Source organism: Ovis aries, chromosome 9, assembly GCF_016772045.2.
Source record: "Ovis aries strain OAR_USU_Benz2616 breed Rambouillet chromosome 9, ARS-UI_Ramb_v3.0, whole genome shotgun sequence".
Lineage (NCBI taxonomy): Eukaryota > Metazoa > Chordata > Mammalia > Artiodactyla > Bovidae > Ovis > Ovis aries.
Genome location: NC_056062.1, coordinates 24,145,042 through 24,172,999, shown reverse-complemented (window position 1 = coordinate 24,172,999; position 27,958 = coordinate 24,145,042). Strand labels below are relative to the sequence as shown.

General features: G+C 40.3%; 1 long non-coding RNA gene across 1 annotated transcript; it reads left to right on the top strand.

Annotated features, from left to right (window-relative positions):
• The first annotated feature begins 4,959 nt into the window (after window positions 1–4,959).
• LOC132660265 (uncharacterized) lies at window positions 4,960–12,192 on the top strand. The gene is made up of 2 exons (XR_009601684.1): window positions 4,960–5,062; window positions 12,000–12,192. It is a non-coding gene; the product is annotated as an uncharacterized LOC132660265 (long non-coding RNA).
• The last annotated feature ends 15,766 nt before the right edge of the window (window positions 12,193–27,958 follow it).

Below are 27,958 nucleotides of genomic sequence, written 5' to 3'. Positions count from 1 at the left end.
AATAAGTTTGTAAAAAAATTTCTTTCTCCAATGTCAACATCTTAACTGTGTTTGTAACAGAAGTGGGTGGTGGGCACATCAGACTGGTCTTGCAGGAAAGAATAGGCAGTTTAGTGTTTTTGGTTTGTTTTTGCCATCTTAGTTCCCTGACCAGGAATTGAACCCATGTCCCCTGCACTGGGAGTGCAGTCTTAACCCTCTAGACAAGGTTGGAAGTCCAGGGAAGTCCCACAAGAGAGAACACAAAGGGTTTCTCTTCCATTGTGGTCATTGTGAAAATAATAACCTAAATTCCATAGGCCCGCTTGAGAGACACTTGTCTCCAGCACTGTGCTAAGAATGCTGTGCACATCATCTTTCATTAAGTCATCACTGCATAGTTTTACTGTCTTTGTTGCTGATATAATTATTACAATCAATACACCACAAGGGAAAAATAGGGAGCAGAAGGAGTCAAAGTATTTAACATTCCCAATGCCATAGCTTCCCTAGTGCCTCAGACGATAAAGAATCTGCCTGCAATGTGGCAGACCCAGGTTCGATTCCTGAGTCAGGAAGATGCCCTGAAGAAGGAAATGGCAACTCACTCCAGTATCTTTGCCTGGAGAATCTCCTTGGACAGAGGAGCCTAGTGGGCTACAGTCCATGGGGTCTCAAAGAGCCGGACACAACTGAACGACTTTCACTTTCATTGCCATAAAGCCCGTAGATGACACAGCTGTGCTATGAATCCTGCACTCAGATTTTAAAACTATTATTTTCTTCTAACATTAAAACCTTTTCCAGGATATTATGGTTAATATTTTCAAAATAAATAGGTCTCCAAAAAAGAGGGGATATACACACACATACAGCTGATTCATTTTGCTATACAGTAGAAACGCAACATTGTAAAGCAACTAACTCCAACAAAAAAATAATTTTAAAATAAATTAAATTAACAGGTCTGTAATCATAGCCTTAGTCAGAGACAGCATCAGTGCAGAAATGAGCATGAGATTGGAGAACCTGAATTCAAGATGTGGGATCTTGAATTTGTTAATGATCCTCTTTGAACATCATTTTCTTCATCCATAAGATGGCAAAAAATAATAAGTAGCTTTCAGTGATATTATAACAGTCATAAGTCCTGGAAAGACATGTCCTGTATGTCATAAGTCCTATATGAAGCTCCTGGAATGCAGTAGTTACCCAGCGAATGAGAGCAACTGCAGTTAGGATTTAAGATCACTCCTTCCACATGGGAGAAGGTGGCATTACTGCTCTCAGAAGGTAGGAATGGACCTACTGAGGAACTCTAGAACATCTGAAAGGGGATGAAAAACATCCTGAATGAGACGAGTGGAAAGAGAAGGGCGAGGACATTACCCAAGCATCAGATATGAGCTATGAGATTTACTTAGTTATGCCACCTAACCATTCCAATGACTTGATACAGAAGATGCTCTGCATTTTTGCCAGAAAAGTAAATTAAAGCTTAGAAAAGTTAATCAATTTGTTTCAATTCACCATATGGTAAATGGCAGAACTGAGATTTAAGTTCAAGTCCCTCAATCCCAAACCCATTGCCCTGAACCATCCCACGTGGCATGCCAATTAATCAGGAAATAAGTTCACAGGTGTTTTGATGCATGTTTCCATGTTTTTAATATCACTAAAGAGACAGAAGAACTAGATTTTCCCCTTGTCTCTGCTACTAACTAGATATGCAACCACTGCCCTTTTCTCCCTCTCAGCTCCCCTGTCTCTAAAATGAAGCAGTAAGTCTACATGATTTCTAAAGCCCTTTTCAGCTCTAACGTTTTATGAGGAGTCTTCCCCCACCCAAAGAACTCTGCTGGCAATACAAAGCGAAGACATAGCACATATGTACCAAAGTTCCTCCGTTTATGTTAAATTCCACATTCCTGCAGCGATATGTAATGTCTGTTGCCCTTCAGTCGACTCCATCCCCCGATGTTTGTTTACAATCATCGGGGCATGAACAGCTATTTTTAAACCTGGCTTTTCATGTACGAAGGTTAAAACTCAAACTGAATTTGATTTGTTGGAGAATTCAAATCCTCAGGATTATGGCAGGAAAGAGAGAAATGTAAGTCACTTTAATTACCCTTTGACTCCCCTTCTCCCCCCACTGCCTCCCCACTAAATTCGACTAACAAAGATGCCATTGGCTAAGCTGACTGTATCCAGGGCAGAAAAGCCTTTACATTGGTGACTGATGACCAAAGGTCTTGGGGGTGTTGACTTTATATTTTTGTTGGAAACAACAGGAAGTCATTGTTGCAGAAGGCAGCTGGCTTGGGATGCAGCAAATCCAGGGATTTGCACAGCTGGCTAAAGCGAAACTTCTAGTGGTCTCATTCAACTGTGTGTTTTTATCTGTCATGCTCTCTTTTCAAGAATATAGGCTTTGAAGCCAGAGAGATGCCAGTCCATCACTTACAGGCAGAGTGAGCTGACAGAGAGCTTGGCACATACTAGGAATATAACAAATACGTCTTCCTGCTTCTTCCCATTACTATATAAGGCTTGTTTTCAATGGAGTGGGGGTGGGGGGGTGGGATAGCTTTGTAGATGCCAGACCAAAACATAAAGAGTTCTGGGGCTGCTGGGGTTGCCTTCTTGGTTGTCTCCCTACCACTGAAGTCTGGAAGAGTAGTTTCAATAACCACAGCAGTTTCAATAACTATTAGATGACTTACAAGGGTATACATTCCTGGACCCCTTTAGAGAAGGATGAGAGAGGTTTGTTACAGAAATGTTGCATAAGATGGAGAGCCACTGCTAATGAGCATAGGGGATTCTCAGTGAGGACAAAAATGTTCTGAAGCTGATTGTGTTGCCGATTGCACAACTCCATGAATATCCTAACAAATATTGAGTTATGCACATTAAATACGTGCATTACATGGTGCATGGATTATATCACTATAAAACAATTTTAGGAGACCTTTTATCCCCTCCAAACTGTACATGCTCATGAACCCCACCCCCGATATTTAGGCTGGAAATTGACACCAGTGATCTGGATAACTTGTGGAGCAGCTGGTAACCGAATGGGCTGGGAGAAAAGGGCTATAGGAGGAGGAGTGCGTGTCCCTTTCAGGAAAGAGATACACAGTTCCAACATAATGAAGACAGGCTCTGTCCTTCTCAGTATGTAGACTCAAGACAAGCCTTATAAAGATAAAGAAGCCTGATAAAGATAGCCAGGCCTTTTCCTTACAGACTGACCCATCCCAAACCGTGCTATGACAAGCTGTCCAATGAAAAACCCTTGACCGCTAACGTAACTTCTGAAATCATAAGTTTTCAGTGTTGCCAGGGATTCCTGAGACCTGATGATCTGAACAATTCTTTCCTATCAGAAATCACATCCTTTGCATAAGGTACACACATACTCCAGGCATATTTTTAAATGATTCACTTATACATCCAGCAACCATTTTCTGTTTAGCATTTACCAAACGGGAGCTTCCCTGGTGGCTCAGTGGCAAAGAATCTGCCTACCAATGCAAGAGATACAGGAGACATGGGTTTGATCTCTGGGTCAGGAAGATCCCCTGGAGGAGGGAATGGCAACCCACTCTAGTATTCTTACCTGGAAAATCCCATAGACAGAGGAGCCTGGTAGGCTACAGTCCATGGGATCACAAAGAGTCAACACGACTTGGTGACTGAGCAAGCATGGATTCACCAGACATCGAGCTAAGTGCTAGAAACCAAAAGATAAAACCTAGGAATGAGTTAACACTTTCAGAGCCTGCCATGTGCTTCCTAAGGATTTGACCTGGTTAGTTATCCTAATAACCACTGAAGGCAAAGACAAATATCAACATTGCCCCCATTTGGCAGATGAGAAAACTGAGGCACAGAAAGGTTGAGTAACTTACTGAAGGTCACACCATCAGGGAGTTAAAGACCTGACATTCTTAACTGAGGCTGGCTGGTTCCAAAGCCTGTTCTCTTACCTCCTTCCACATGCAAGTCAGCACAAGCTCAGCCAAAGAGCAAACACCTAGTAGCAACACAAGAGAGAGAGCTTTGCCTGAGGGATGAACAAGGTACAGCTGGAAGGATCATAGTGTTCACGTACTAACTACATCTCAGGATTTTCGAGTTGAAAACAGAGGGAATTTTCTCCATCTCTCTCGCCTTTCAAATGAGGAAGATGTTACCTGCCTGTAACATAGCTTAGTCATCACTGAACTTGATCCCACATCTCTTAAGTCCCAAAACAATACACTTTCATTCACTGATTCAGCAATGCTTGTGCGAGACACTGCGCTCTGTTCACTACACCCTACTGCACACACCAATTATAATTCTGAGGAATTATTTTAAGCAATGTAAAAATCAGACGTCATTCTTTATTTAGCTGTTTAAGGATCATATTGTCCAAAGACAACTTTGAAAATACATTAAGTTACTCCCATGGGAGTGGAGGAAAAGAGTGACAAAAAGGAAGGAGAGAATGAAACTCTTGCTTGCTGTTACTAAGTATTAGGATGATTTCTCCCCACTATTCCAAGTACTCTACCAAAGAACCCTATTAAATGTAATCCTTGGCCATTTTGTTAAATGATGACATGGGCTCAAAAAATTTAAAATGATTTTGCACAAATTTATAAGTCTAATAAGTAGAAAAAAATCTAGATTTGAGCCCATTTTTACTGATTTTAAAGCCCAAATTCTTTTCACATTCATGCTGATTTCCAACATCAGTAATTGGAGAAGTCATTGAATAGTATGAATTCTTGGCATCTGAAGCATTAATCATTAGATAAATTATGGTTAGGTTCAGAGTTCCATAAAGGCAGTAGGGTGGTTAAAATGACCTTTCTTTCTCCCAGCCCTACCTGTCTACAAACATAAAATGTCATCTTCAAACTCTCTATTTTACTACTTCCTCTTTTTTTTTTCCTCAAACATGCAGCCTTAATATGTCTTCTTTAGCGCAGCCAACTGCCATGGGGACTTGAAAGCAGATGACCTGGCCGAGAGATCTTATCAACTGATTTTTAATGAAGAGTTCTTTTCTGAATGCCAAGTTTAAGAGGTGAGTCAAAATGGGCATTTCCAAATGTTAAAGAAAGCCACAGATATCCGTAGGCACTCAGATTTCTCAATCAGGCTCCCTTTGTCCATGCCAAAGGTCACTCTGAGTGACATCCAATGACAGACATTATTTCACAGTGGCTCAAGGCTTTCTGCAGACACAGACATTCCTTTTCCCCTTTCTAACATATTCTCTTGAGTCAGCAGTCAGTATGTATCCCCTTACATCAGATACAAAGATGGTGAATTTATATTCTCTTCATAATTTTTGAACAATAATATTTTTAAAATTTTCAGCAGATTAAAATGATTTGGTTTATTCCTGCTATCACTTAGCTCAGTGGTCCCCTAGCTTGACTGCACATTGGGATCACTGTAGAGCTTCAGAAAGTATCACTGCCTAGGTCTCACCCGCAAAGGCTGTGATTGAAATAGTCTGGGAAAGTCTGGGCTTTAGAAATGTTTAAAAATCCCCAGGTGATTCTCCTGTGCAGAAAGCTTGGGCACTCCATTAAATGCTGGTCTCATCATTAATTAATTAACCAACTCTAGGGGGAGGGTCATTTAGCTGTCTCTTCCCAAGCTAGACTTTCTTCTTTCATAGCTCCCCCAAAGTGTAAGACAGGGAAGGAGGAAGCACCAATAAATCATTACTGAGCGGGCTGAATTGATCTTTGGAAACTGTGCTGGGAGAGGCTGTATGAACAATTGCATCCTGGGACAGTGAGTGGTTAGAGAAAGAATATATCTTCCAGCCTTGTGTTCCACAAAACCTCCAATTCCCAAAGGAAACTAGAGGCAGGAGATAAGAGGGCAGAGGGCAATGAGGTGAGGCGCTGTTGGGTTACACCATGTAAAGAGTTGGTAGGCGTCCAAGCAGAAATAGCCACCCCAACTGTGACTTGGTGAAAATAAGCGACCAAATATAGTAAGTCCCATGCTGACGACCTTCAAGTTGTGAACTTTCAAAGATGCGAACATGCGTTCCACCAGCATCAGGTGTGAGGGACACTGCAGCTTGCCCTGAGTCTCCTTCACTGAAGATCCTTCAGCTCTGCCATCCCCACCGCACCCCCCCCAGTAGCTCTTCCGACTGCCCACTCGATGCCAGTCCCTGTGTGCCAGCTCCTGTACTATACTTTTCAAAGAGCGGGGCTGTAAGATTTAAATTATTTTCCTCATTTTTTGTGTTTGATTTTTATGTATTCTTTGTGTGAAAAGTATTAGAAACCTATTACATTACTGTACTATATAGCCAACAATGTTAGTTGGGTGTACCTAGGCTAACTTTGTTGGACTTACAAATTGGACTTACAAATGCACTATTGGAACAGAACTCATTCATATGCGGGAAACTTGCTGTATGCTGAAACAGGCAATGCTGAGAGGACCTCTGAGGGTTCATTTAGAGGGACCTGGCCATGGCAGAAATGTTTGGCTTATCTCAACAGGGAATGTCAGAGCCATCCATATGTGAGCAATTGTAGTTTTGCTGGACGACTGTTAAAATCGCAGCACTTTGAGGCTGCTATTATTTGGGGCTTCCTCTCTCGGACCTAAGACAGTGTTGCCCACTCCTGTTGGGTTATTCTCATTTCTCTCTTTGATTCATTCTGTCTGGCAAGGTGGGTACTTGAACCCAGGTTCTTCTTGGGGTTTGACCTTTTCACCTTTCTCTAGACACAAATAAAGACCCTAGCCCTCACATTTTGAATTTAGTATGTGAGTACACAGGTGAGAGCCAAAGAAATTCCACACTGGATTCAATTCTAATTCACCTACTTCATTCCAGTGTTGGTCAGAGGACCCTCTAATGGGCAACTGAATGCTCATTCAGTGATACTCAATAATATTTCAGTTTATATGTGTTCCTTATATAAAATCCTATGGGTGAAATGATGACCAGTTGGCATGATTGGGAAATAGTTTGGTCATTGATCATATCAGGACTGTAACCACACCCTTAAGCTGTACTGCAAACATGTAATAGCAACTACTGTGTTTCCAAGGACTGTGCTGGATGCCAATGATTTAATGAGAACCAGGCAGAGTTCTTGCCTTTAATGAAATTAGAAAGTAATGGAGAAGAGAGACATGTAAATAGATAATCAAAATATGGAGTTTGCTTGCTCTGATCAAAAGAAGTATGAGGTTTTAGGAAAGCACAGAAGGGATTTCAGTGATTTCTCTTTTTCTGGGAGAGCCAGAGATGGTGTTAGAGATCTAACATTTGAACTGAATTACAAAAGATGAGTTCTAATAAGAATTACATTTGTAGAACATTCTATAAAATGCAAAGTTCTTGCAGATCCATCTTCATAGAATAAAAGCTTCATAAAAGCAAGGATTTGTCTATCGTATTCACCACTGTATTTCCAAAGTATCCGAGGAACACTGAATCCATTATTAATTTTGATTTTCATATCCTCCCATGCTTTTGGGAGGAGGTACAAGGGACAAATTTCAAAGGGAGAAAATAAATGCACAGAGACAGCAAATTCACAGTCCATGACCTCATGGAGTTCTGACCTGTAGACATTCCAAGAAAAGAATCTCAGTAAACTCTGCCAATGGCTATGTTGGCTATACTAAGGGGAAAAGGAAACAGTCTGCCCTACATAATACCTCACAGTGTTGCATTTAGTACCTTAGGAAATTCACCATAGCTCAGAGTCTGGTCATCTTTGTAGGTTTATTTTTTCAAAAACAGGCCCCATCATTCAGGGCCCTGCATTAGCCTAGTCTGTGAGACTGCTAGAACAATAACTGATTAATTTGTAGTGAAAAATTACCATTATGGGAACTAAAACAGTCATCTTTCATGATCAGCCTATCCTAACTGTCACATTTGAAAGTGAAAGTGTTAGTTGCTCAATCATGTCTGACTCTGTGTGACCCCATGGACTGTAGCCCACCAGGCTCCTCTGTCCATGGAATTCTCTAGGCAAGAATACTGGAGTGGGTAACTATTCCCTTCTTCAGGGAATATTCCCCAACTGAAGATCGAAGCCAGGTCTCCTGTATTGCAGGCAGATTCTTTGCCGTCTGAGACCCCAGAGAAGCCCAAATTTCACATTTAGTCAATTACAAATAATTATCATGATGGTTAGAACACTCACACCCCCATCAGAAGACTTTTTTCTTCTTGAATAGGTTCAGAAATCATCGACAGCAGATAGCTTAACCAGTATGGAATCAAATGTACTGAGTGCCTAGAAGAACTCACATAGTTGTTGTTGCTGTTGTTCGGTCCCTCAGTCATATCCAACTCTTTGCGACCCCATGGACTGCAGCACACCAGGCTTCCCTGTCCTTTACCATCTTGCGAAGTCTGCTAAAATTCACGTCCATTTGGTCGATGATGCCATCCAACAATCTCATCCTCTGTCACCCCCTTCTCCTCCCGCCTTCAATCTTTCCCAGCATCAGGGTCTCTTCCAGTGAGTCAGTTCTGCACATCAGGTGGCCAAAATATTGGAGCTTCAGTTTCGGCATCAGTCCTTCCAAAGAATATTCAGGGTTAATTTCCTTTAGGATGGACTGATTTGATCTCCTTAAAGTCCAAGGGACTCTCAAGAATCTTCTCCAACACCACAGTTCAAAAGCATCAGTTCTTCCGTGCTCAGCCTTCTTTATGGTCCAACTCTCACATTCATACATGACTCTGGAAATACAATGGTTTTCACTATATGGACCTTTGTTTGCAAAGTAATGTCTCTGCTTTTTAATATGCTACCTATGTTTGTCATAGCTTTTCGCAGCAGAGCTCAGCCTGATATACACCCCTCTCCACTGGGACAACTGCACCTGTGGGACCAGACTCCACGTTATCTGCCACTTGACCAGTGGCCTTACATAACGAATCAGAATAATCAAAGATCATGAGCTAAAGCACCCTCTCCTGGACAGTATTTCTCTTTGCTTCCCACTGCCATTCAAACAAGTTCTAATCAACATTTGCAAGGCTGGAGGTCATTGTATTCCTTCAGGATGACCACAACAACATTGTGCACTAAACACCTACATTATCTCATTTAATCTTCACAATTACGTGACAAGAGTAAAGCTAGTAGTAAACTAGGTCTTGAGAGATTAAATTACTTACTCCAGTGACTACAACATAGATGGCAAAATGCAAATTATCTCTGAGTCATTTGAAGTCCATTTAAGATTTCCACTGGAAGTTCACTTCCAACACCATCCACGTCGGGGGACGAGGCATGTATGCTTGACCAGAAGACAGAAGCCCTCAGAAAGCTATGATGGAATGGGTCAGGAAGCATATGCTGCAAAAGACCTGAGAACGAGGATGTCGTTATGGGCCAAAGTGGACAAAAGTTTGGGAGAGAGGTGATTTTGAGTTAGGAATTATTTCCTGTCTTCAAATGTTAGAACATAAAAGGTAAATAAACAGAGGGTATGTGAGCCATACTTCCCTCTTCCCACAACCACAGCAGAACTGTTTCACATTAGTCCCAGATACAACCTCAGTTTCTTTCAAAATACATCAATCCACAGCATAACAGCCACAACCCTTGGCATAGCACACCCATTAGCAGTGAGCCACATTTAGCATAAAAGAATTCATCGGCTCAAGATTGGAGGCTAAATCCACAAGGTATTAAAGAGGATCAATGATTTGGTCTCTCTGATGGGAAAAAAAAGCAACAAATTAATTTAAGTGTGTGTGTATGTGTGTATGTATGTAAACCATCCAGAGGTAGTCAAGTAATTGCAAAATCATTATGTGATGATCTTTTTTTAACTCTTAATTGTTTGGTCATGCCACACAGCATGTGGGATCTTAGTTCCCCAACTAGGGATCAAACCCATGGATCAAACCCATGCCTCTGCATTGGAAGCATGAAGTCTTAACCACTGGACCACCAGGGAAGTCCCACATCTTTGGACGGCAGGAGAGAGAATCACTTCAGACTCACCACTTCTACAGCAGATGCTCCACTCCTAAGTAAAGCTGATATTAACCCCTAAAGAGGACCAATAGTTTTGGATCAACAGTACTGATAAGGATCAAATCTGCAAAAATCTGCTTTAGGGTCCTTTAAAAGCAAATTATGCCTGATTCAGCTTCCAGAAAAACAAGTAGTTCCTGATCAAAATGTAAAGGAGACGTTCTTGCTAAATCAAGTCTCTACCAAACCATCCATCTCGAAAGAAGAAAGGAAGTCTGACAAGGGAACTAAGCCAGCTCATTTGACCCACTGACTTCCTCAACTCTGATCCCAAGGAAGAAGAAGTAAGGTCTCAGCCTCATTTAATCTTTCCGCTTAGGGGCATGAGAAATCCAGTGGAGTCACGACTCTATTTGCTCATTCACTCAACATCCAATAAAAATGCATGACTTTATCTATGTATATTCATTCACACATTTGGCAATTTAGTAATTCATTAGCAAGTATGTGCCAAGAACCTATACTTTTCTAGATGTTCTGCTGTAACTGGGGATATAGAGAGGAAAACAAATTCCTGCCTTCAAGGAGCTCACTGTACAGTTGGGCAGATGATGACTGAAAAAATTGAATGACAACTGAAGAAATGATTGCAGTATGCTGTGAAAAGCCTGGTGATAGAATTATGCAAAATGCATAGCAGAAGCCACAAACAAAAGAGCCCCCAGCCCTACTATTTGCCAAAGTCACTGTCTATGTACAGGACATTTTTCAAGGCATCCAAGCTTCTCCTAACCATGTAATAATTTATTTCCAGATCCTGGGAGCTTAGTAGAAATCCCACATACTCAAGTTATATGTAGATTCCAGCTTCTACATACATCACATCTCCCCCCACACTTAAGTAAATTTGATGCTACTTAACCCTCCATCGCTGCCAGCTCTGCTCTGCTCCAACATCACTGGACAGGACTGACTTAGAGAAAGGGTAAAAGAAAGATTCAAATTAAAGAAAGAGGTGAGAATTAGCATTTATATGAATTATGGCTATGTATCCGGAAAACTCAAAAGAATAGACTGAATAACTATTGGAGTCAGAAGGAGAATACAGTAACATCACTGAAGAACTTCCCATACAAATGGAAACAACAACCAGTTAGAAAGTATAATATATGAGAATCTCATTTATAACATAAGTAATAATAAATTTCCTGGGTGGCACAGTGGTAAAGAATCTACCTGCCAATGCAGGAGACACAGGAGACATGGGTTCAATCCCTGGGTCAGGAAGATCCCTTGAAGGAGGGCATGGCAATCCACTTCATTATTCTTGCCTGGAAAATCCCATGGACTGAAGAGCCTAGCAAGCTACAGTCCATGGGGTCGCAGAGTTGTACAGAGTCATGCACTACTGAGCACAATAATAAATTAACAACAAATGTCAAGATTTATATCAAAAAACTTTTGATGGGATCAGATATTTAAAGTGATGCCTGACAGATACTACTAAGGAGAGAAAGGGGCTAAGAATTATAAGGATATGGTCCCATAAAACCCAAGATGGGAAAGACCTCTCAAAGAGAGGTGTGGGTGTGGTCTTTGTCTAAAAAAATAAAATAACATTTACAATGGAACTGTTCCAGCTAGGACTAAACATGACAGAGATAGTTCAAAAGGAAAAAGGCATCTGGAAACTTCCATGGGAACAAAACATATTAAGAAAATTACTACATAGCAAAAACAGTCCCTTTCTTACGGAAAAAGGAGGAGGATATGTTATGCAACAATAAGCATGCAAAACAGTCTACAGGAAAATACTCTCTAAGGATGTGAACTGTAATGTTGTAAGAGATAGCAAGAGACTAAAAGCAACCCACTTTGGCATCAATGAAGCAATGATTAAATTACAATACATAGATACAGTGGAAATCTCTTGTGAATTTATGCACTTTTTATCTGTCCCAATTTGGAAAGATCTCTGTGATTATATTATTCTTTATTTTGTTTTCCAATTTGTACCTGTTGCAGGTTTGGTACCCTGGGAAGTAGGCTCTATGATGATAGGAACAATGTCTCTTTATTTCACTGCTGGATCCGCAGCCATCAGGACAATGCCTGGGACTCCATTGATGTGTAATAAGTATACCTTCAATGAAGAAATTCATTGAAAATGTTTAATAATCACCTGGCATATAGTAAGTTCCTAATAAATATTAGCCAAGATTGCTGGGTTTGTTTATTTTTTTTTTTTTGAAAGAAACTCAGCTGTATAAAACTGACAAAATAGGTATTACCGCACAAGCTATCATAACCAGCCAAAGAAAGCTGCTTTCAAAACCTGCTGCCAAAATGTCTTGGGGCACGGGTTCAGGGAACTTCCTTACTCAAGAAGCTCTTTCCTGGAATATAGCTCTATTAAAAGACAATGAAGTCAGCAGCACAGCTGACACCCCGTTTCCTCTCTGTCCATTCTTGAAGCTGTTTTTAGATGTCAGGCCTCACTAACTTCTCTTTTCCCATCAATCTGTCACTATTTCAACGTGCGTCCCCGCTTACAGGGAGTGCCCAGGGCAGTCACACCACTGGCCTCCTTGCCCTTCCTGCCAACTCTGCAGCAGAGCAAGTTCATGGTATCTTCTCATCTTAGAGGCTGTCAGAGAACCGGCCGGGCCCAAAGAAATTGCTCTACTGTTTCTTTGCAGTGGGTGTTTGTTCCTTCAGGTGGCTTTCCTGGTGACTCAGATGGTAAAGAATCTGCCTGCAATGTGGGAGACCCAGGTTCAATCCCTGGGTTAGGAAGACCTGCCTGGAGAAGGGAATGGCAACCCACAATGGTATTCTTGTCTGGAGAATTCCATGGACAGAGGAGCCTGGAGGGCTACAGTCCACGGGGTCACAAAGAGTCAGACACGACTGAAGCAACTAACACCGTGAACTTGCCACTGTACTATGAATGCCACACACTATTGCATTTATTCCTCACAACTATCTGTGGAGTGGACACTGGGTGACTATTATTTCCTAAGAGGCAGACCTCGAGGCCTAGAGAATTCCAAGACAGGGCAGGACCTGAATTCTAGCCTCCCGATTTCAAAGTTCAGACTTTAAACCAGCACAGAGATTATATCCTCTCAGTTTCACTCCAAATCCTTCCTCAAGACTGATGAGAGTCCTCAGCATTTCCTGCCTGGAGAAGGCAATGAGAAGAAAAAGTATTAATAAGAAGCAGTGAGAATGACCTGCAACAACCCATGACATAGAAAAACCAACAGCTACCTTTGGATAGACTTCTGGGTAGATGGGGTGCATGTCTGACTTTGGTTACTCAGGACAGCACAAGCTTGGCTGTTACGGCTGGGTCAGGTCCAGTCAATGAGGGAAGTTTTGTATACTATTGGTGGAAATTTCAACCAATACAAACTCTTTTGAAATTCAGCTGTACAAATTGTGTTAAGAACCTCATATTGTCCATATCTATCAACATAGTGATGCTAATCACCATAGCAAACAGGTTAAAATATGGAAAAGGATTCTTTTATCCATTTATGACAGACATATCAGTTAGCATCTGCTATTAAGACAGATGTGTTCTAGAGTACTGGGAAAGCAACAATGAGCAAGGGAGGACAGAATCCTGTCTTCATAGAGATTGATTTAGTGAGAAAAATAAGAAATACATATTGTTGTTCAGTCTCTAAGTCATGTCCTTCTCTTTACAACCCCATAAACTGGAGCATACCAGGCTTCCCTGTCCTTCACTATCTCCTAGAGTTTGCTCAGATTCACGTCGATTGAGTCAGTGATGCCATCCAACCGTCTCATGCTCTCTCACCCCCTTCTCCTCTTGCCCTCAGCCTTTCACAATATCAGTGAGTCGACTCTTTGCATCAGGTGACTAAAGCAGTGGAGCCTCAGCATCAGTCCTTCCAAGAAGGTTCAGGGTTGATTTCCTTTAGGATTGCATACTTAAATATATAATAATACCAACCAACAATCCATAAGTGCTAGAAAGAAAATGAGCCTTCCGAGAAAAGAGACAATGAAGGGAGGGGCCAAGGCAGGCATCTCAAAGAAACTAACTGACAAAGACATGAATGCGATGAGGAAACAGACTGCTTTCACACACTGGGGCTAGAGAGTTCCAGCATAAATTAAAATCAGTGCGAAGCCCCAGTGGCAAGAGCCAAACTTGATGTGGTTAAAGAATAGGAAGATGATAGTGGGGAACTGGAGTGGTGATTAAAGCAGAGGTGAGTCCGTTTCATCAAAATGTTCAATCATTTGTAGTACTGAGGCTAGATAAGTAAACTGCCCTATATCCACTTTATAGACCAACAGTAGTCTGAGAGTTAGCCCAATAGAGGTTGGAATCCTGATTCTGCCATTTGCTAATTGTGTGACCTTATAAGTGTACTTAGTTTATCCATTCCAGTTGATAAATAAGGACAATCAGAGGCCCTCATTACATAGATAGAGAGAATGAAACAATCCAAGAAAAGCGTTTTTCACAGTTCCTGGCAAACTTTGATAACATAAAAGTACGATGCAAATAATAGCAATAGGGTGATGATGATGATGTTTCAAGAACCAGAGGAAATGTTTAGGCTGTGACTTTACAAAGCTAACAAAAGATTACATTATGTATAAATGAGCTCTTACTCTAAAATGAGAAATATGTGCTATTTACTATATTTTTACCTAAACATCTCAGGATGCAACTTACTATAGGCTATATAAGACATCCTGACAATTATGTCGCTAATGGAGAGCTTGTGTGAATATTAATTAGGTAGAAATAAAAGTTCTATAGGACATTTTTCCCCTTGGTTTCTGCTGCTCAGTCTATGTTTACAGATTTGATTTATCCCAGAGGAGTTTAGGGTGGATTATCACTAATTTGCATCAAGATCTTTATTTTCAGTTTCTACCAGAAATCATCTAACTGAAATTCTCATCAACTGATTCTTAGAAAAGTTTTAGTTCTCCCATATACCTTCGGAAACTGATAAACTGTCTTCTAAAATCTCCCCTTCTGTTTTGCAGAACCATACTATTTCTTACCTCTCTCCTGCCTGTGCTCACTCACTCCATCGTGGCTTTGTGGCCCCAAGGACTGTACCCCACCAGGCTTTTCGGTCCATGGAGTATTCCAGACAAGAAGACTGGAGTGGGTTGTCATTTCCTCCTCCATTGGGATAAGCAATGAAAAAAAGTAACTTCCTGATTTTTCCATTTCCAATTGGCAGGATTAGTACTATTTTGGGTTGCAGAAGACATAATTTCTATTTTTTTACCTCCAATTCTCACTATAAAGTAGATTATACAAGTAAACTTCATTCTCATGCACACGATATATCCATGGTTATATACTAAAAGTATCAGAGAAAGAATCAAAAGGTTTTAGCTCTGGTTTTGATCATGCCCTTTTCTAGGTAGGCTTCTTAAACTGAGCCTTGGGTAGCTGAGAAAGAAATGAAAACTTCCTAACCTGTGTTGAGAATAAAAATGAGCTATTGTGGAAAGAACACAGCTTTAGAATCAAGAATTATTTCTACCTTAATCTAGCTCCTTAATCAAAGATCTTAGGCAATAAGACATGGGACTTTTGAACTAACATTTTGATGGGAATATGGATTTTCTTAAAGATTGTTTTGCTGTGGGCCATTTTTTAAAGTCTTTTTGAATTTACTACAATATTTCTTCCATTGTTTAAGTTTTGGTTTTCTGGCCACGAGGCATGTGGGATCCTAGCTCCCCAACCAGGGATTGAACCCACACCTCCTGCATTGAAAGGCAAAGGATTAACCACTGGACCACCGAGGAAGTCCCAGGAATATAGAGTTTGAGTTGATGCTGGAACGGGTTGATAAGGACTCTGGGATGGGCTGAATGCATTTTGCATAGCAGACAGCATGCATCTTTGGACCTCAGAGAGCAGACTGTGAAAGGTAGGATTTGATCCTCCATTCTAACCCCCAGACCGACCTGTGGATGTGTGACCATATCTTGAAAAAGGAGACTTAGAGGTGAAGGAACTTGCTGTGGGGAGATTATCCAGAATTACCCAGGTGAACCCAGTATCACTACAAAGGTCCTTAAAAGGGAGAAATGGGAGGCAGAGAGTCAATGTCAGAGAAGGGATGAGAAGATGGAAGCAGAGGCCACTTGAAGATAACTTGCTGCTGATTTTGAGGATGAATGAAAGAGTCACAAACCGAAGAATGCAGGCAACCTCTGGAAGCTGGAAAAGGCAAGGAAATAGATTCTTCCCTAGAACCTCCAAACAGAACACAGTCTTGTCAACACTTTGATTTTAGACATACAAAACTTATTTTAGGCCTTTCCCCTCCTGTACTGTATCTTACAGTATTACTGTATGACAATAAATTTGTGTTGTTTTAAGACACGAATTTTGTGGCTATTTGCTTCAGCAGCAATAGGAAACTAATACAGTTTCAGAGCCCCACTCCACACTCCCACACTTCCATCTCTAGGCATATTCCTACCAGTATCTCAATATTGGTCTCATCTCACACTGAGCCTCGCGAATTAAATCAGAGATGTGTGATGAATCCTTTGGTACTCACTCTCACACAACCTTGGAGCAGCCCTGTGCTTAATTGCTCAGTCGTGTCCCGGACTGTAGCCTGCCAAGCTCCTCTGTCCCTGGGGATTCTTCAGGCAAGAATACTGGAGTGGGTTGACATTCCCTTCTCCAGAGAATCTTTCCAACCCAGGGATGGAACTCAGGTCTCCTGCATTGCAGGCGGATTCTTTACTGTCTGAACCTCCAGGGAAGCCCTGAGCCAATACCAACTGCCCAAGATGTCAGCCACCTTTGTGCTATAAGGCACTTTTGAATGAGATACATCCTAACAGTATGAGGGAGGAAATGAAACAAATATGAGAGGGAGCCAAGATGAGTCTCTTAGGTTCAAACTATGATGTAACAATAATACATCTTTCATTCTCCTCCAGAGAAATGACAGCATGGCCCATTAATGAAGTACCAATGAATGAGAGAGCCAAGATCACAAAAGGGAGAAATTTACTGAGAAACAAGGGGATGGGTAGAAAGAAGTTCAGCAAAAGCCTGGAAATTTCAGCCCAGCCTTTGGAAATTAGGATGTAATTACACTTGGGAAATAAAATTTGCTTCCTTATAATTCTATTTCCTACAAGTATTTTTAAAGTTATTTCAGGGAAAAAAAACTAAATGTTTCTAAACTATATGTTAGGGAAAAGTAGTTGTATGAATATTACTAACAGTATGAATAGCTTCACTATATAAAAAATAAAAATCAATAAGAACAGAGATGTTATGGGGAGGGAGGTGGGAGGGGGGTTCATGTTTGGGAACGCATGTAAGAATTAAAGATTTTAAAATTAAAAAAATTAAAAAATAAAAAAAATAAAAAGAAAGAAAAGAAAAAGTAAGGCCTTATTAGGGGAATTAATCATGAAAATTTCAAAAAAAGTTTATATAAAATAATTTCAGTTGACCAATATAATGAAAAAATGTTTAAATTATGTTGTAATCAGATAAACACAAGTAATATAAGTCAAAATACGAGTGAGAGGGACTTCCCTAGTAGTCCAGTGGCTGAGACTCCACACTCCCAATGCAGAGAGTCCCAGTCCAGTCCCTGGTCAGAGAAGCGATCCCATACACCAAACTGAGAGTTCAGATGCCACAAATAAAGGTTCCACATGCCACAACTAAGACCTGGTGTGGCCAAATAAAGATCTTTTTAAGTTAAAAAATACATAAATAAAAGGAAAATAGTTGTGAGATTAATTTTTGTCTGTCAAACTAGCTAGGAGGTGGGTAACAGATGCATACTGCTATTTGGGATAACATACTAATAAAATGAGTAACATTTACTGACTACTAACTGTATCTAAGAAGGTGAAATTGTGCTTTGCATATACTGTATTACTTCAATCTCATACTCACCCTCTCATATAGTTACTATTTTAAATCTCACTTTAAGATGAAGAAAAAATGCCTGAGGGCTGAAGATATTTACCTATAATTTACTTGAGGTCACAAAGCCTATAAGATGCTCAACACCATTATCGCACAACTTGAAAAATATGTATCAGAAGCATGAGTACCATTTGACCCATTATTCTAATTTTAATAATTATTTTGCACAGATATAATATTAACTACTCGCACAGAAAATGTGCATTAAGGAGTAATTTATAGAAGCAAATGTGGGAAAGTAAAATAGTCAATAGATAAGTAATTGTGTAATACTTATTCAATAAAATTTTATTCAGTCTTTAAATGATATGAATGAAGCTGAGAAAATACTTGTACTATAAATGCAGGAGAAAAAATTGGCACAAATTATATCTATATCTTGTTGGAAACAGCCAGCCACTGTGACATTTTACATAAAATGTATAATATTTAATTTTGTGTCTATCAATATATATTTTTCAATCCATTCTGTGAGAAAGTGATAAAAGAATTAAAACTCTGAAAGGGTAAGGAAATTTTCAGTGAAAAGCTATTAGTTGAGACTTAGCCTCTCTGTTGGACTGGAGACCAAATCTCTCTGCTACTGAAAATTGTTTAAAATTATGGCTAAAAAAAGGAGGGGATAAGAATTGACCCAAACTCAACAATGGTATCCTGAAGTACTGAATGTATGTGCAAGATGACTTTATCTTGTTTATTCATTTTTTTTCTTTTTCTTCTTTAATTGGAGCTAATTACTTTACAATATTGTGGTGGTTTTTGCCATACATTGACATGAATCAGGCGTCGGCGTACATGTGTCTCCATCCTGACCTTCCCTCCCACCTCCCTCCCCATCCGATCCCTCAGGGTCACCCCAGTACACCATCCCTGAGCACCCTGTCTCATACATCAAACCTGGACTGAAAAATTATGTTTGCTTCCTTATGCTATAAATAGGACATTATACCGATCTACATAACTATATTTTACGCTTATTTAAATATTTTAATATACATTTAATATATTTGAGTACATTATAATAACTTAAGAGTACAGCTATATCTCCTATGAATTGTATATCAGGATAGAAAAGGTGATATTACAAATTTTTAACCACTTTTTCTATATAATTTTTTAAAGTTATACTACTCTTATTATACTCCAGTTATTATGAAATATTGGCTATATTACACTCCAGTTATTACAAAATATTGGCTTTATTCCCCATGTTGTATAATACATCCTTGTAGCCTATCTTATACCCAGACACAATACCTCTTACACCCCAACCCTTATTGTGCCCCTCCTGCCCACCTCAGTTTGCTATCTCTGTTGAGTTTGCTTCTTTTTTGTATTCACTAGTTGTTTTTTTTACAGGAATTTCAATATTCATAGCAGCATTATTTACAATTGCTACAATATGGAAACAAACTAAATGCTCATCAATTGGTAAGTAGATAAAGAAGATGTAGCGGTGTGTATATATACGCATGTGTATACATATATACATACACACACACATAAATAATGGAACACTGTACAGTCATAAAAAGGAATGAAATTTTGCCATTTACAGTGACATGGATTAACATTGGAAGGCATCATGCTAAGTGAAATAAGTCAGACAGACAAAGACAAATATTGTATGATATCACTTACATGTAGAATCTAAAAATTATCTTGCTTAATTTTTTAATATTTATTTGTCTGGCTGCATCAGATCTTAGTCTCGGCATGTGGGTCCCTTAGTCTCGGCATGTAGACTCTTAGGTGTGGCATATGGGGTCTAGTTCCCCAACCAGGGATAGAACCCAGGCCCCCCTCACTGGGAGTGCGGAGTCTTAACACTGGACCATCAGGGAAGTGCCTAAACAATATCTTGCTCATTTTTTAAGGTGTGAAATATTTCAAATGGCACCAGGACTCATCACTTGATTTTTATCAACTTTAACATTATACTATATTTTTTCTTCATATTTTAAAATAAATTTAAATTTTAGATGTATCTTTCCATAACTTGTCCCACTCAACATTTGATTTCTGAGAGTTATCCATGGGGATAGATATACCTCTATTTCATTTATTTTAGCTGCTGCATAGTGGTCCATTTGCATCACGATTTATGTATTTGTATCACAATTTATGTACTCTTTCTTCCACTGATGAACAATTATTTCATTCCTATTCCTCTGCAAATATATAAGGTTTTCCTTTGAATATATCTAGAAATGGAACTGTTCCGTTATAAGGTATAAATATCTTCAATTTGGGGCTTCCCTGGTGGCTCAGTGGTAAAGAATCCACCTACAAATGCAGGAGATGCGGGTTCGATCCCTGAGTCAGGAAGATCCCCTGAAGAAGGAAATGGCAACCCACTCCAGTATTCTTGCCTGGGAAATCCCATGGACAGAGGAGTCTGGCAGGCTACAGTCCATAGGGTCGCAAAAGAGTCAGACAAGACTTAGCAACTAAACAACAACCCTCAATTTACTTGCTAGTATATTTTCCTTCTAGCTGCGTTAGTGAGAAAACAGGAACTGCAGTAATAAACAATCTCAGAATTGCAGTGACTCAACACATAACATCCTTGCTTCTCCTCCTTTTGCTGATCATCTTTTTCTGCATCTTAATTCTCAAAGAAGATAGCTGTCCCTTGGCACTTTATGTCAAGTGACCAACAGGGACTGAGGCATTTTCACTCTAAAGGGAATGTAATTTCCCAAGGAGGAAAACATGGCAAGTCATCCCAAGGCATGCTTCTGTTGTTGGCAATTATCTAGGGCTGCAAGAGTGGATTTCCAGTTCATAAGGGGCTATTACAGACCACCCTTTGTTTTTCTGTTGGCAACTGCTGTTTTTGGTATTATTTTGTTTTTATAACTTTTTATTTTATCTTGGACTATAGCCAATACTTCCCAGGTGGTGCTAGTGGTAAAGACCCCACCTGCCAAAGCAGGAGACATAAGAGACATGGGTTCAATCCGTGGGTCAGGAAGATCCCCTGGAGGAGGGCATGGCAATCCACTCCAGTATTCTTGACTGGAGACTCCCATGGACAGAGGAGCTTGGTGGGTTACAGTCCAGGGTTGCAAAGAGTTGGACATGACTGAAGTGACTCAGCATGCATGCATAGTCAATTAACAATGTTGAGATAGTTTCAGGTGGAAAGCAAAGAAATCCAGCCATACATATACATGTATCTATTTTCCCCCAACTCCCATGCCATCCAGGCTGTCACATAACACTGAGCAGAGTTCCCTGTGCAGAGGTCCCTGTTGGTCATCCATTTTAAATACAGTGTGTGTACATGTCCATCCCAAACTCTATAACTATCCCTTCCTCCCACCCATCGCCCCTGGTAACTATAAATTCATTCTCTTAAGTCTCTGAGTCTGTTTCTGTTTTGTAAATCAGTTAATTTGTATCATTTCTTTTCAGATTCCGCATACAAGGGATATCAGAGAATATTTCCCTTTCTCTGACAGACCACCCTTTTACAGTGGACTGGGGAATGAGCTGTTCTCAGTTCCAAAAGAAGTCTCCCCTAGAAGGACACAAAGAGAAACCCTCTCTGTTCTCATATCTACTGAAGATTACCCAACTTTCTCTGGTGCATGGTTTGCAGAGCAACAGATATAGAAATTCTTCATTTAGAGATTTTGCTCCCTGGCTATTATATTGTAAGTATTTTTTAAACTTTCTTGAGATCATGAATTGTGACAAAGATCATTGAGTTTCAGATCTCAAGAGAAGAGAAAAAAATAAAGTTCAAGTGGAATAAGAGTAATACATCTGACCTAAAAACCTCTTTCCCAAGCCTAAGCAATTTTAGACAGATGGCCTTTCCAGGGTGATATATAACTTGAAAGATTTTATCTCAGAATGGAGAAAACTAGGAGGTTGTTGACATGTGGCCTTTTCTAAGCCTGGTAGCCTATGTTCTAGTTTCAGCAAGGGCATGTAACCAATATAATACTTGTCATTTGCACTGGCAACCAGTCATGAACAGAAATCATGCTTCCTGTGTTTATTCCAAAATCTAACTTTCCCATTGAATTTTCACCTATATGTATAGATTTAAAAATATATAATTATATATAATAATTATATTATATATAATATTTCATAATATATTTCATAATATTTTTAATAAAATGAAATGTTTCATATCTCATAATATTCCAAATATATAATAATTCATAACTTCAGCATCTATGCAGGCAGGGCTTAGGCATAGGACAGCTGTGTGACCTTAGGCAAGTTCGTTTTTAGCTTCTCGCTGTAAAAGAAGAGAAATCATTACAGTATTTCCAAAGTCCCATGAAGCTGAAACATTCTGTGAATATGTGCTGAAACACACATCTCATTCTAACACTGACCAGGATCATATCTAATGAGGTGGAGGAGGGGAAAGAGAAGGATCAAAATAATGAGCAACATATGCTAAGAGTGAATTTCACGCCGGATGGTATTATCGTCCCTTTACATCCTTGATGTCATTTGCTCAGCCAACCACCACACAAGGTCGTAAGTACAGAATTGTCTTCACTTAGCAGATCTAAGGCACGGACAGTTCATAGCGATCCAAGAAGAGTTTGAAGGCTATGGTGACGCTGCAGAGCCAGTTCACCAGTCTACTAGGCACAGTTTACAAAGTATTTTCACATATGTGGCTCTCTCTTATAAGCTGGGTAAAAATCTTCTGAGATATAGATATATGTGTATATATTAATCACACTTTTAAAACTGAGTAAAATGAAGCTTTTAGTGGTTAAGTAACAGTCCCAGATCCCTTGGACTTCAAGGAGATCAAACCAGTCCATCCTGAAGGAAATCAGTCCTGAATATTCACTGGAAGGACTGATGCTGAAGCTGAAGCTCCAATACTTTGGTCGCCTGATGGGAAGAACTGACTCACTGGAAAAGACCCTGATGCTGGGAAACAGTGAAGGTGGGAGGAGAAGGGGATGACAGAGGATGAGATGGTTGGATGGCATCACTGACTCAGTGGGCATAAGTTTGAAAGAGCTCCAGGAGTTGGTGAAGGACAGGGAAGCCTAGCAGGCTGCAGTCCATGGGGTCACAAAGACTGAACTGAATTGAACAGTCCCAGGTAGAAGTAATGAAGTCAGACTTCGACTCAGGTAGATATCTATCTATTGTGTTGGTTCAAAGGTTCGTTTGTTTTTTTCCATAACATTTTACAGAAAAAACACTGAACAAACTTTTTGGCCAGCTCAACATCTGTCTGTCTGTCTATTGGAAAGAGTAGGTCAAAGAGAAAGAATTTATTATAATAAGAAACATGTGTAGCAGACAGCATGGAGAGGGAACACAGCCCACACTATCCATCTGGAAGAATATCTGGGAATATAATCCTAGTTTTGTTACCTTAAGAAGTTGTTATACATGGGCACGTTTACCCCATTTTGCTGAGCGGATTCAGAGAGGCCCTCAGTAAGTGGCAATTATCTTCTGCTTTGCAAACAATCCTGCAACTTTATTTTATACAACATTTTGTTCTTGGTGATCATTAACAATATGGACTGTGTAATTTTAAAGTTCTAAGCCATTCAGGGTCTTGCTAGTTCATTTTAAAGTTTTTTTTTAACGTATCCATATTGGCTAATTTATTTTTAATTAGAGAAACGCAGGATGGTTCTTGTCTAAACTACCTACAATTGGTACTAAGAGACCCCATCCTTTCTTTGTGCTCTCTTTCTGCCTTGGATTTCTTCTACACTTAAAAAATAATGAATTAATTTAAAATTCTTAAGGAGATGGGAATACCAGACCACCTTACCTGCCTCCTGAGCAACAGTAGAACTGTCAAGGAGCAACAGTTAGAACTGGACATGGAACAACAGACTGGTTCCAAACTGGAAAAGGAGTATATCAAGGCTGTATATTGTCACCTTGCTTATTTAACTTATATGCAGAGTACATCATGAGAAATGCTGGGCTGGATGAAGCTCAAGCTGGAATCAAGATTTCAGGAAGAAATATCAATAGCCTCAGATATGCAGATGACATCACCCTTACGGCAGAAAGTGAAGAACTAAAGAGCCTCTTGATGAAGGTGAACAAAGAGAGTGAAAAAGCTGGCCTAAAGCTCAACATACAAAAAACTAAGATCATAGCATCTGGTCCCATCACTTCATGGCAAATAGATGGGGAAAAAATGAAAACTGTAACAGACTTTATTTTCTTTGGCTCCAAAATCACTGCAGACAGTGATTGGAACCATGAAATTAAAGGAAGTTTGCTCCATGGAAGAAAAGTTATGACAAACCTAGACAGTGCATTAAAAAGCAGAGACATCACTTTGTGCCAAAGTCTGTCTAGTCAAAGCTATAGTTTTTCCAGTAGTCATGTACAGATGGGAGAACTGGACCATAAAGAAAGATGAGTGCTAAAGAACTGATGCTTTCGAACTGTGTTGCTGGAGAAGACTCTTGAGAATCCCTTGGACAGCAAGCTGAAGAAGCCAGTCAATCCTAAAGGAAATCAACCCTGAATATTCATTGGAAGGACTGATGCTAAAGCTGAAGTCCCAATACTCTGGCTACCTTATATGAAGAGCCAACTCATTGGAAAAGACCTTGATACTGGGAAAGATTGAAGGCAGGAGGGAAAGGGGATGACAGAGGACAAGATGGTTGAATAGCATCAGCAACTCAATGGACATGAGTTTGAGCAAACTCCAGGAGAAAGTGAAGGACAGGGAAGCCTGCAGTCCATAGGGTCACAAAGAGTTGGACATGACTAAGTGACTGAACAACAGCCTTGTCCAAGGGGCTTCCCAGGCAGCGCTCGTGGTAAAGACTTGCCTGCCAATGCAGGAGACATGAGATGCAGGTGTATTCCCTGAATAGGGATGATCCCTTGGAGGAGGGCGTGGCAACCCACTCCAGTATCCTTGCCTGGAGAATCCCATGGACAGAGGAGTCTGACGGGCTACAGTCCATAGGATCACAAAGACTCAAACACAACTGAAGCAACTTAGCACACACACACATTGCCCAAAGCACTTCCCAGGTGGCATTAGTGGTCAAGACTCACCTGCCAACGCGCAGGAGGTAAAAGAGACTCTGGTTCAATCCCTGGGTCAGGAAGATCCCCTGGAATAAGAAACGGTAACACAAACCAGAAGAGGCACAGGCTGATGCTCCACATTCCCATAAGCCCTAGATATTGAGACTTAGGGAGAGCCTCTCAAGCCTGGTAACCCTGGCCCTCCACCCACTATGCCTAACTTTCACCATCTACAAATCCTCCCCATCATAAATAACTTCATCTCACCTCACTTATGGGCTCCCAGATGTAGAAGTTCCAAGCTGAAGCAATGCCTTTGAATTCCAAGGCTGGCCACCACCCCAGACCCAGCTCTATTTCATATTCCCCTCCACATATGTTTACTCTGTCCTCTGGAAAAGTATCTCCAGAAAACTTCTCTGTGACATACAGTTCTTCCCAGATCATTCACTCCACTTTCTTTCCACAACAGAACTGTGGCTCTCCTCTAAAGATATTGCTTCTCTCACAGTTTTTTCAACAGCCATTTTTATTGTAACACGATCACAAAACAGGTCAGCACACTATTCTCTGTCCGCTTTGTGGTGTCTTGTCACTTTTCTGACTACTCTGTTCACTTAAGGCTCAAGATATCTGCTTCGACCACTTTGGTAACACCTTCGGGCTTTTACTGGACCCTGAGTTACTCCATCTCATTCACGTAAGAATCTGGGTTGTAAGATATGGAGGCAACCTAAGTATTCATCAACAAATGAATGGATAAAGAAAGCAAAATTAAAATAGATGAATGGATAAAGAATGCGTGGTGTATATATGCAATGGAATACTACTCAGCCATAAAATGAATGAAATGTTGCCATTTGCAGCAACATGGATGGACCTGGAGGATATTATGCTTTGTGAAATGTCAGACAAAGAAAGACAAACGCTGCATGACGTCACTTATATGTGAAATCTGAAAAATACACAAAACTGGTGAACATAGCAAAAAAGAAGCAGACTCACAGATAAAGAGAACAAACTAGTGGTTACCAGTGAGGTGAAGGCAGAGGCAATATAGGCATGCGGGTGGGAGGTATAAATTATTAGATATAAGACAGGCTCAAAAATGTACTTTAAAAAAAAAGAATGAATGGTAATGACAATCTTATATGCAAGGCAGCAAAAGAGACACAGATGTAAAGAACGGGCTTTTGGACTCTGTGGGAGAATGCAAGGGTGCGATGACTTGAGAGTATAGCACTGAAACACGTGTATTACCATATGTAAACTAGATGACCAGTGCAGGTTCAATGCATGGAGCAAGGCACCTAAAGCCAATGATCTGGGACAACTCAGAGGGATGGGGTAGGGAGAGAGGTGGGAGGAGGGTTCAGGATGGGGGGACACACAGGCACCCATAGCTGATTCATGACAATGTATGGCAAAAATCATCACAATATTGTAAAGTAATTTTCCTCTGATTAAATTATTTTGAAGCAATAAATTTTTATCTATTTTTAGCCCCCAAAAATGAATAAAATGGTTAGATAGCATCACTGACTCAATGGACATGAATTTGAGCAAACTCCAGGAGACACTGAAGGACAGGAAAGCCTGGCATGCTGCAATCTATGCAAAGAGTCAGATAGGACTTAGTGCTGAACAACAGCAACAGTTATATAATATGGGGAATATTTGTTGTTCAGTCGCAACCCCATGGGCTGCAGTGCGCCAGGATTCCCCATCCTTCACCATCTCCTGGAGTTTGCTCAAACTCATGCCCATTGAGTCAGTGATGCCATCTAACCATCTCACCCTCTGTCATCCCCTTCTTCTCCTGCCTCCTTTCTTTCCCAGCATCAGGGTCTTTTCTAATGAGTTGGCTCTCATTACGTGGGCAGAGTATTAGAGCTTCAGCAATGGCATCAGTCCCTTCAATGAATATTCAGGGCTGATTACCTTTAGGACTGACTGGTTTGATGAGGAATATATTAATAGTTAATATTTTGTGTTAACTTAAAGTAACCTTTTTAAATGCATTTTAAAATAATTTTTTTAATTAAAAAGAATCTGGCTTCTGACTCATTTTCCTCACTTTCAATACCTACAAATCATTTGTGACTTGAGTGACAACACAGTGGAGTTATCCAGTAACTTGGCTTCTCAAGAACTTGAACTTCCTTCTCCAAGTCTGATTTACCTCCCAGGTTATTATCACCTGACACTGTGCTACCTCTGAAGTTACTGACTCAGCCACTCCTCTTCTGATCATAAATCCTTCTCCTTCATCTTCTTAGTCACCGCTTCATATTTCTCCTATTTGTCAACACTGAAACTTACTGTAAATTGACCTCACTGCCCAAACCAGGATCAATTCCTTTCTTGCCCTAAGCAGTTCATATGGCCCATTGTTTCAGCAACTTTTGGACAAAATAGTCCAAGTTCTTCTGTCCCTCCCTCATTGTCCCTTTTTAATCTCCAAATACAAAAACCCTATCTTTGAACACTTCCCTCTGTCTATATATGGGCAATTAAGCATGGCTGCAGAGAAAGATTTAATAGGATATTTCAGTTAAGGTCCCAGCAAGAAATATATAGCAAACTCAAATTGGGTTGTTCCTGGGGGCGGGGCGGAGGGGGGGGAACTAACAGAGATACTGTTCACAAAGCTGTGAGTAGTGTATTGGGAAACCCAGAATGGATCTTGTGATACCAGAACTAGCAACAGTCAAGGCGAACTGATAACTCCAAGACCTAAGAGGAGATAAAGGAGGAGCAGCCACCAGTCCCAGAACAAGACCACCTGGCAGGATCTATGTCCTTCAGGTGAGAGATGCAGTTGAAACTCTGGCAGCCTCAACAATGAAGGAATCAATGGAACAAACTCCCCCCAACCTTCTTCTCCCTCCTTGCCTTTGACTTTCTGCTGAGATTTGCCATTAACAAAACTTCCCAAAGGGCAAAAGAGATGGTAAGTGTAGCCGTATAGGTCAGTCTT